This window comes from Stegastes partitus, unplaced genomic scaffold (assembly GCF_000690725.1).
Source record: "Stegastes partitus isolate 25-593 unplaced genomic scaffold, Stegastes_partitus-1.0.2 Scaffold277, whole genome shotgun sequence".
Taxonomy (NCBI): domain Eukaryota; kingdom Metazoa; phylum Chordata; class Actinopteri; family Pomacentridae; genus Stegastes; species Stegastes partitus.
Window position 1 is genome coordinate 535,773 of NW_007578008.1, and position 11,493 is coordinate 547,265.

Genomic DNA, 11,493 nt, shown 5'->3' on the forward strand with positions numbered 1-11,493 from the left:
TTTATCATTGAGTTTTAAAGCAGTTGGAGTGAAATTATTGTCTTCTTAGGAGACCAGATAGGAGAGCACTACAATAGTCAGTTCAACATGTAATAAAAGTACATATTAGTGTCTCGATGTTAGTTTTAGAGCGTAATCCGACAATGTTTTTTAAGATATAAAAACCCATCTTTGTTATATTTTCATGCAGGGCTCAGAATTGATTGCTGAGTCCAAGATGACCCCAAAACTTTTAGCTTGTTTGCATGGTTTTAATGCCGGAGCTTGCAGTTATGAGATCAGCTTGTCTCTCTGAGATTCAGTTCCAGTGACCAGTACCTCGGTTTTGTCTTGGTTGAGCTGTAAAAAGTTCTTTGTCACTCTTGATTTAATGTCTGAAATACAGTTAAAAAGGACATCAGTTGGCCTGGAAACTATGGAAACTGATGCCATGACTCCCAGTGACGTTTCCAAGAAATAACATATATGGATGGAAAAAGTGTAGGACCTAAAATTGAACCCTGAGGAACGCCATAATTAATTGTATAGCTCTTAGATGAGAAATCTTCTGTGCTCACTAAAAACTCTCTATGAGAGAGATTTAAATCAGCTAAATCAAATGTTTTCATGTTCATGCAGCTGAACTTTGCATTGCTGTTATGTGCTTGTATGGCAGTTTGTATCTAATGCATAAACTACTGAACACTTTGTCAAGTAATATTCCTGTTGCTAACACCCAGGTCTAGTATGAAAATGTGCTAACCTCAGCCGTTGCATTGCACGTCTCCTTCGTATTGATAAGTGAATTTGTGAGTTTGGGATGTTTTCCATGTTAAGTTTTATTGGGTACTGTTGTGTTTAGTCATAGTTTTGTATTATTCTACATGTGCAGCTAACACTGGTACTTATACTTCAGGATACCTCTAATGATTGCAAGGGCTTACTTCCATTTAAATGCAGTTTAACTTATTGCACTGATTACGGTCCCATGAAAGTTATATTAACAGAAAAGTCGTTTTTTTTATAAATCTACAAAATGACAAATAGACACGTCGTTATTTGCAATTAAAACAATTTGCCAGTTTTACCTTTGTGTGATTCCAGCCGTGCTTTTGATTCCTCTGCTCGTCTTGCATTCCCAGAGACGATCTTTATAGTATCGTGTTTGCTATTTTACACAAACTAATTGGAATTTAATATTTCTGTCTGACTGCCAAAAGTAAGGACTGTGTCTTTGAATGGCAAACAAGCATTTGTATTCTCTTCAACTCTGTTTTTTCTTCTTTTTTTTTCGTTTTGGGGAAGTGAAGCAAAACTAGGAAGTTGATTAGGAAGGAGCAGAACATATGGGTATGTTCAATTTGCTTTCTCATTTGTCTCTTTTTCTTTTTTTTTTTGTAAACATTTATCTAAGACAGAGCAGATGGAAGCAGAATGCTTAAAACTGTGAGTTTATGTTTGTAGCCTTAAAACAGAGCATCATATCTTGTGAGACGACTTAAATCCGCTGCCTTTTTGTCGTATTATTTTTGTGTAATTTCTTTTGTACGAGCCACAACCAAGGATTTAGTGACACTTACTGCAACTGTGGAGGAAAAAAAATAGCAGCTAAATGTCAAAATTGACCAAAATTACAATGAAATAGATTCTGTGTATGACAGCAAGAGAGGCCGAGAGAGAGAAACATGCAGTTCATTTCACAGTGAATGTTGTGTGTGAATTAGAGAACAAGCCAGAGAGATAAAATGTGTGTGTGCGGTAAGAGAAAGATAGCTCTTGGGGGCAGATTTTCCTCGATTCGTCTCACTGATTGTTCATATCTGTCTGCGTCTTATCGCTGGAACGTACATTTTCATTCTGACAAGAGGAGCCCTGCCTTTTCTCTTTTTCCCTCCCGTCATCCCTCCGTTCGGCGTTAGTCACACTATGCTGAGTGGTCGCCCTGAATGAAGTGAAAAAGCCATTTATCTGATGTACACACCCTCCGACTGCAGCTCACGCACGCTTTGTATAGACATGTACGGTGTGCGACTGTGTGAAATATCAGCTAAATGTCAAGTGATTTCAAACCGCATCACCTGTCAGTGACTGCAGTATTTCTGAGTTGAACAGCGGAGAGTATTTTCTCAAGTACTTCAGACAGAAGATATCGAAAATTTAGACCCTTTAGTCGCCACTCAAGTTAGAAAAGCTGAGCTCACTTGTGACTTTCAGTTATAATTGAAACATAATTGCGTGCTCACAGTTCTAAAATGAGCTGTGAACATGATTTTTTATCAGTTTTGGATCGAAATGCTCGGCTTGAATTTCCAGAGGAATGGAAAAATGGAAATGCATGACTTCACAAACACGGAAAATAAAAAGAAACAAGAAGATCGATTGCCAACTAATACATTTGTCAAAAACAGCAGTAATCAGGAGCTACAGCACCAATAATTGGCCAGTTTTATAAGATCATGCTGTAAATAATTTTTCAAGTGCTCCAGATTTGGCTTATACAGGAATATTAGAGTTCCTGTGACGGCTCAGACAGTACAGTCCAAAAAAAGAAACCCCTTGCTTGCTTTACAGCAGAACAGAAGCCTGATCAAGCATATTTTTTGCAATTTGTTGGACTCCAGCATGCTTGGTGTGAACCTGTACCAGGACTACCACAGTCAATGCATAGTCCTGACAGTGAAGAACCATAGATTGTCTAAAAGATGGACGTAGCAACCGGCCCTGAAAAATGAAGCCAACTCAGAAGTGTCAAAAACCTGCAATATCACTACGTCCGCTAGCTGCTGGCTCCACAAAGCCCTGGCTCCCATAGACTGGAACTGGAAAGAAGTGATCACAGATCACCAAATACTGCATTCCTACAGCTCAGGATTGTTTTCTTATTAGTTTTCATGGTCAAGTCCAGAGACCAGGTGGCCAATCTGAAAATAAATCAATACTGAATTTTTAAAAAATCGTCAACATGTTGCGGGGCAAGGGGCGTGGCTGGCTTGATTGACAGTCGGCAGCAACGATGCAGACGAAGTGAGCAGAAGGCGGTAAATGTGGGCGGGGCAGAGAGGGCCCGCCTTTCAATCCGTCTGACCAATCGCTGCTCCTATGGCTCCGCCCCCCTCCCACAATTTTTGCGTCACTGGCTCCAAAAATCCAAGATGTCAACCAGGATGTAGCAAAACCCTGGCTTCATGTTCTCAGTGCAGAAACCAACGGGTGACGTCACGGTAGCTACGTCCATCTTTTATACTATGTGAAGAACACAAGTGGGAGTGTGATGACATGCGGCCAAAGGTGTTGGGGAAGATGTCATTTACAGATCCACCATGAATGTCTGTGGATAAACCAAAACACTGCTTGACAAGATGACTCCCAGTCTGGGAGCAGAAGTTTGGCAGAAGTGAAATATTCCAGCATGCTAATGACCCCAAAGCACGATGAATCAAAATCACACAAGAAAAAAAAAAAAAAGTAAAAAACTATGACCTGGCAAACTCTGTCACCTGACTGGAATTCAATGGGACACCTTTTGGGTATTTTATGGAGACATGTGAGAAGCTCTTTTCAGAAATGTGGTGGATTGGAGGATTGAAAAGTAGAAGTGAAGATGTAAAGTAAAAAAAAACTAAAGATCTGAATCTCAGTAATGACTTGTGTTGGAATGAGTTCCTACTATGGGGCCTTTATTTTCAAAATAGTACATCCAAACTGTTAGTTTTTTATTTTACACAAGCGTGAATGTCCTGCTGTTCAACTTAGAAGTAATCTGATTACTGTAAGGTAATACGATTTTGAATATTGTGACATTTAAATAATGCTGCATGGAGTTGTACTGACCTCTGTTCTGTATACTCATTCAAGTTCGAGTACGGTCTTCATATTGTCTCTTATTTCATTCCTGTTTCAACACCGCCTCATAGTTGTTGTGTGTGTTTACATGTGCACCACAGCACCCTTATGGCTTGTTCAGAGGTGAAGCTTTCCGCCAGAGGGGGCAGCGACTCACTGCTTTTAAACCTGCTGTTAAATGGATGTCCTTGTAACACACACTTATTTCTTTTTTCTTTCTCTGATGTAATCGTGGTCCTTGTCAGCGGCAGCCCCCCTTGTGTTGACCTTGTGAGAATAACAACCAGATGTGTTCCTCAGACCAGATGTCATTGGTTCTCATCTCCCAGCAGCAAGAAGCTTCACCAGTCAGGTACGGTAAAATGAAACGCTCGTGGTTTATTTTAAAGTGATGGCAGTTGAGATTTTAAAATACAGGCCAGTCAGAGCTTGTTGGGGTTCTCAAGGTGTTGATCTCGGCCCCTTTTTTGTTTGTTTGCCTCCATTGGGGGTAACTTTAGCAAATCATTTTCTCAATTTCCACTATTGTGCAGATGATGTTGTAAACCCAAAGTGTGAAAACCAAAGGAGTTCCCGTCACATATTTCAGTGTCAAACAAAGTCTGGACGTTGTTCTGCAAAGTCATTATAAGCTGGTAAACATGACCGAGCAGTTTGTAGCTGTGTGAAGTTGCGGATTATTCTGACGTTTCACTGCTTTTTGTAATCCATATATCTTGGGGAGTTGTGATCGTCGCTGTTCGATGCCCGTGCAAAGCTACGCTCTTTAAATAACTTCCTAGCAGTTTGTGTGACGATGAAATCGTGAAGCGTTATTTCACTCACAGTTATGGACTCCTGGTAGACAATCAAAACAAGACTAAACACAGACTTTAACCATAATTAACTTTCTAATTGGACACATCAACACGTATGTAACTGTAACCGACCATAAAGAGGTTGTTGACGTCCATGTTTGTAGTTCTTTTGGTGAGTTGATTGTCTTTTTTTTTTTTTTGTCTTGACATGACTTTGTTGAGTTGTGGTAAAGTCAGAGGAAGTGAAATTTTTTTGGGATTCCTTTCCTCTACTCCTTTGTGAAATATAAAATAGTCGTGAATATCATCACATTTGTCTGTGCTTCTGCCGACATGGTTTCTATAATCCAGCTGTGCGTGGCCTCCTTTATATCACGAGGACACACCTGTGCATCCTCTGGCAAGCCTGCTCGATCGCTGAACCTCGATATGCGTTTTAGGAAACGAGACGTCCTTTGTTGCGACGCACCAAAGATCTGTTTCGATGTCGCAGGTCGGAGGACCGAGAATCGAGGAGCGGAGGAGGCTGGCGTTAATGACATGGAATGAGCCTCTGGTCATGGCATTTCCGGTGGCTGCTGGGTTCCTCCGATGCACATTTTGCTTGTCATGGAAGTTGTGGTGCCCTATAAAGGTTGTGTTTGCTCTATTGTTAAAAGGTGGACACTGTCTCTAGTCTAAGGATCGTAAATGTCTTAGATTCCAGAGCTACAAAAGGGAAGATCTGCTCTTTCTTTGTTTCGTACTTAGGTGTTGCTTGAGTTTCGATGGCAAGAAAATACCCCCCAAAAAATCTGCAAGTTTGGTCCATTAATTACATAAGTTTTGAAGTTTAGTGCAGCTCAAAGACGACAGCTGTGTGTCCAAGAGAAATAGCTGTTGGAGGCATCGCACATCCCCACAGGTGTTTCCAGTGACTCAGAGGGTAATTAGCCTTCTAGTCAGATTGAAGATGGATGGTGTTGCACAGGATCACAAAACTCTCTGCACTAAGTAGAAAGATTCTTAAGTCGTCCAACCCGAACAGGTGCGACGGAGCTAAGAGGGGTTGGGATGATTTTCAGGAACCTTTTTACAAGGAAAGAATAAATTAACGGTATGAAAATATGGATGAGACCACGCAAAGTGGTAGCATCGGGATGCACTTTTCCTCGAAAAACCTCGTACTTTTCTCTTCGTGTCTTCATCTTTCGCTGTGCAGTGAGCCTCGTTCTGCCCTCCTCTTTCCACTTTCCTTCCTTCTTTTTATTTCTCACTTCATCTCATTTCCGGTCACTCCTCTTTCTTTATATCTTCTATATTTGCCCAATGAGCCTCATCTCTGTCCTCTGACCTCTTTTTTTCCATCTTTCACATATTCTGACTCCTCTTTTCCTCACGAGTTCCTCATATTTTACATTTCGTTCCTTCTCCTTCAATCCTGCTCCCAACTTTTCCTGTTTGTTTGTTTTTTTTTCTTTCCAAACTCTCTCTCTCTAATGGCCTGCCCTTCACTGCCTGACCACAATAGTCTCAGCATTTGGATTACTGTAATGGGGCTTGCATCACCCTCATATGATCAGCCATCTGGGGCTGGTTGCCTTTTAGCGTTGAGTTAGTATCTTCCCAATAGGATTGACTGAGAAAGCTAAGCCCGCGAAAGCACTAATCTCTCAGCACTGGCCATTGTTAGTGTCCCCGACGGCATCTGCGCTAAAAGGGGGCTAATTGATGTTGCCGCCCGCTTATTGTAGGCCTTGGGAGGATGTGGATGATTGTCGACCGCTCATATGTGGATAGTGGTGTGAAGTGAAGGAAGCGTGAGTCGGCGGTCGCTATTTCAGGCCTCAAAATTACTAACCTCTGGATGGGAACGGAGGAGGCAACTGCGATGGCGTCGTTTCGCACAGCTTCCGGTGTTTGTGGCACAAAAATTCACTTGGATTGCAGTTGAGGGACTCGTCTGTGGAACATGTTGGATTTTTTAAAAAAAAACTCCATTCCATTATTCTTCCCCACTACTTAAACATGTTCACTCTGACTCTTTATTTCGAACTTTCCGTGGTTACTGAAGTGATGGAAAGTAGAAGGCTGAACAGCTAATCGCCATTATTGTAGATAATGCCATTGCTGGGCTACCTCAAAGCGCATTTGGTCCTCAATGGTCGATGGCGTACGTGTGCAATTGAATCAAATTAAACCAGAGCGCCCACATTTGCGATAATGAAAGAACATGACGGTGTATTGATGTGGCTCAATGATGTGTCTTCAATAGATTTTGGACAAAAACAGAGGTCGGCCGTGCACAGAAATGAACGATATCAGCAGGACTTAAAGTGGGATTTGTGAGGACGGTGAACCCGGTGAGGTCGGGGTCGCAGAGGGAAAAAAAAACACACAAAAAAACCAACAAAAACGACTATTTCTTTGAAAATATTTCCTCCTAAAAGAAAACTGCACACAATGTGTTCTGAGGATGTGGATTGTACAGAGCGGCTGCGGATAAAAAAAAAACAAAAAACTAAAAGATGTCGCAGCTGAATTTTCAAAATGTCATTTTTTTAAATAAAAAAAAAAAAATTCCATTCACTTCCATTGTGTTGAACTCCACTGAGTTCACCTCAGCGGCACGTTGTGAAATCCCAATGGACCGTGACACAACACCTCAGGTCCAAACCAAACTGCAACAGCAAACCAGAATTTCTGTTTTTTTCTTCAATAGCTTTGACTTTGTTTTGCATTTCATTGCTGGTTGAGGAACCAACAGCATTCCTGTTAAACATGAAAATACATTTGCATTGATCAGACAAACGTATGTATAGCAGCTTATAGGCTCAGTATAATAAGTTCTGTTTTCGTTGTTAGGTTGACAGACCTGTTCTTTACTTTATTTTGTTTCCTTCAGTGGTTGGATGGCCTCCATGCTTGCAGTAACACCACTATTGTGAATATCGTTGCATTTAGGCAGTGAAACTGAAACTAAAATTCTACAATTTTGAGATTCTCCAGAGAAAATTCTCATAGTTTAATCGTAGCAACTGGACTTGCTTGAGTTTCTTGAAGACGTTCCACCTCTCATCCAAGAGGCTTCATCAGTTCTGACTGACTAGTTGGGACTTCCAGACACTTATATCCATACGGAGTCATTAACGCTTGAGTGAGAATCTTCGCAGACATACTCCAGGCAAAATTATTTGGACTTCTGATTTAAAGAAAACCCAACAACTTAATTCATCCTTTGCGTGAGTGCTTTGTTCCCAATGATTTTACCATAGAGACCGTGATTCTGTTTAGCTTTTCGCCTGTATAAAAGCCTCTGGGTGAACGTCGCTCTGTATGATCACAATGACACGTCAGGAGATGTAAATAATTAATGGAGTTAACGCTGCTGGTGCTGCCTGCGTAAATGCCTGCACAGACCCTCTCTCAGTGTGAGGACTGTGCTGTGTGGTTAATTCGGTCACAGAAAAGAAAGCGACATCTTACGTTCAAAGAATAAAAGAAGACTTTAAGATTTGTGCGTGAGTTAATAATGCTGTGATAATGGAAGAGGCAGAGATAAGCTCCAGCGGGTGAGGTTTGGATATGAGGAAATCAATGACTAAACCACTATTATCTGTTAGCGCAATTAATTCGAATATACAGAGCCGGTGGCCACTTTAGCTCCGTTACCGTGAAGCATAGTTTAGCAGAGTTTGGATGCTTTGTCTTTCTTCTGTGATCTCAGACAGTTGTTCAGATCAAGGGCCTCAGGATGTTAAATGACAGCTTCTAAAGACCAGAAATAATAATAATAGCATTGATTACAACAATAATGATGATAATAATGACAAGAGTTTACAGCAATAAACAAGTTGTCAGTGCAACAGAACTCCTAGTTTGATGTGCAATGTATTATTTATCTCCGAAATACACTCATTCATTCACAATCATCACTCACATGTGCTCACACATACTGAAGTAGGACATTTAGAATATACAGGAACAATGAAGCCAATGCAAAGAAACACACTGGGATCTTTATGGTGCAAAAACAAGCGGCGATGGACGGGTCCTCGCTGTACGCTTCGTGTTGGAACACTCCTCTGATGTCATCTACATCACGATGACATCATCATGGCGTTGACAGAAACACGCAAATTTTTTGTGCGTCACAAGCTGCGACCTATTGAATTTTGTAGCTCTATATCAAACGTAGCCGCGATGGGACTCAGTTGAAATATCGAAGGGGGCGCCATTGAGCCGTGTTGCATTTTGGAGCTTGGACCTTTTTTGGTCATCCTGACCTGCTCTATATGCCTACCGAACTGTGTACCTCTCGGCCAGGGGTGTCGAACTCTGGTCCTCGAGGGCCGCAATCCTGCATGTTTTAGATGTTTCCCTCTTCCAACACACCTGATTTCAATGATCAGCTCATCATCAAGCTCTGCAGAAGCCTGATAACGATCCTGATCATTTGAATCAGGTGTGTTGGAAGAGGGACACATCTAAAACATGCAGGACTGCGGCCCTCGAGGACCAGGATTGGACACCCCTGCTCTAGGCCAAATGTGCTTTTGACAGGAGTCCGTTGAAATTTACAAGGGGGCGCTGTGGAGCCATTTTGGCAGTGACATGTCCAAGACCCTTAAAATTTCTAATAGTCCTGGTGTGTTTGGCGATTTTGGTGACTTTTCGTGCATGTTTAGGCTCTTATTTGAGTTTCATTTTGCGGGAGAAAAAAAATGACTAATAATAAACCCAATGGTTAATTCAATTCAATTCAGTTTTATTTGTATAGCGCATATTTACAACAACAAGTCATCTCATAGCGCTTAACAAAGGCCGAAACACCCAACAATCCAAAACATTTGGATTCCCTATAAGCTTCAGCAGTCTGCAACAGTGGGAAGGAACCGAAAACCCCCGCGGGGAAAAAAAAAACCTCCAGGAGGGACAGCCATCTGCCTCGACCGGTTGGGTGGGTGTAGGATGAATTATCAAATTTAGTTTACAGTTAAACAAGTTATTAGAGGTTATTGTCCTTTTGTTCCTCCATTTGAAATGGACCAATGAAATATTCCATTTCTAGCACTGTTGCCTCGCAGCAAGAAGGTCGCCGGTTCGCATCCCGGTGAGGACACCCGGAATCTTTCTGCGTGGAGTCTCCATGTTCTCCCCGTGCAGCGTGGGTTCTCTCCAGGTTCTCCGGCTTCCTCCCACACAGTCCAGAAACATGCTGAGGTTAATTGGTGATTCTAAATTGTCCGTAGGTGTGAATGTGAGTGTGCTTGGTTGTCTGTCTCTAAGTGTAGCCCTGTGATAGACTGGTTACCTGTCCAGGTGAACCTGCCTTCACCCTGAGTCAGCTGGGATAGACTCCAGCCCCCCATGACCCTAGTGAGGATTAAGCGGTGTATAGATAGTGGATGGATGGAATATTCCATTTCATAGTTGGTGGAGGTAACAGGAGGCATCATGGTGGGGCAGCAGGATGCAGAAGGTGAGGCCAGCGGCTGTAGTTCAGGAGCTCCAGATCCAGAGACATCCAGACAGGAGTTACAACAGGTTCCTCGCACTGTTAGTGCTCAGAGACTAAAAAGACAGAATCAGAATTGTAATAATAATAATTCTACACTGTTGGTTTTTGACAGTCCAACAGTCAACAGAAGCAGAAAAATGTGTCACAAAATCTGCGGTACGATAAGTGGCATTGAAACAAAAACTAAAAATGAGAGACGGCAGAGCTGACGGTTGGAGAAGTGAGAGAGAGTTCTGCTTGCGATGACAGAAACTAATCTGAACCTCATGAAGACAGCTCGGACACTTCTTTTTTTTTTGTCTGTTGTTACACGGCCACCAAACACAGTCACCGAGTTATTTTTTCTACAACCAGGTTATCACCCATAAAATCATTTTTCACACCTGTACGGCAGTAACACCGTTTGGGCACAGTGGATTTAAAGGCAAAGAGAATGAGGGAATGCTTTCTTATCTGTCAACCTGCAGCACTGCCGGGCCGGCTGATAACTCAACACACCAACCCTCCCACGCAAACACACACACACACACACACACACACACACACACACCCGCAGGCCTTTTCTTACATACAAACACACAGCCATAACTTCACGCCACTGACAGATGAATGGCCCCCATAATGGCAATTTGATGGCGCGATAATTAAACAAACAAAAGAATTATTTTCGCCCTGCGTCAGGCGACAGTGCTTGTGTGAGCGTTGCCGTGTGCGACTGTATTTGTGTGTGTGTGTGTGTGTGTGTGTGTGTGTGTTGGCCGGCGTGGCCCATTAATCGGGTCATAACTCAGTTTTTCTTTCTGTTTTCTACAGATGACATTGTGTGTGTGGGTATGAGCGAGAGAGAAAGAGTGAGGGGTAGCCTGAGGTGATCTTCAGATCATTTGGTCTTTTGCAGCAGTGAAAAACAGATTACCTATTAATTTTAATGCTGTTTGTTTGCTTTGTTTTTTTGGGGGTTTCTGGACCGTATGAAAGGTCAAAAAGGGTTTCACTTTATGCAGATATAAACAGTCCAGCTTAAAAGGTCAAATCAGTGTTGTGCATGTTTAAGCCTGTTTAACGCGAGCGTATGTAAAGTTACCTTCAGTGCCGTTGTTAGCAAAAAAAAGCATAGCACAGCTTTTCATAACTGATTTATTAATGTGTTTTCCTGCCTTCTGGGCAGATGCCGGTTTCTATTCAGTTCAGTAGGCTATAGCGTTTGAAAACTAATCAACAAGGGATTGAAAGTTACTTAAGTGGGGTAACCGCGTTACACCATCTGCATTGATTTTTGTTTTGTATTTGCGCTAACATTCAGGGTGTTCCTCTTGCATAGTAATGGAGTTCAAACTGTCCTACTTTCCCTGTAAGTACATTTTACACTTGGCT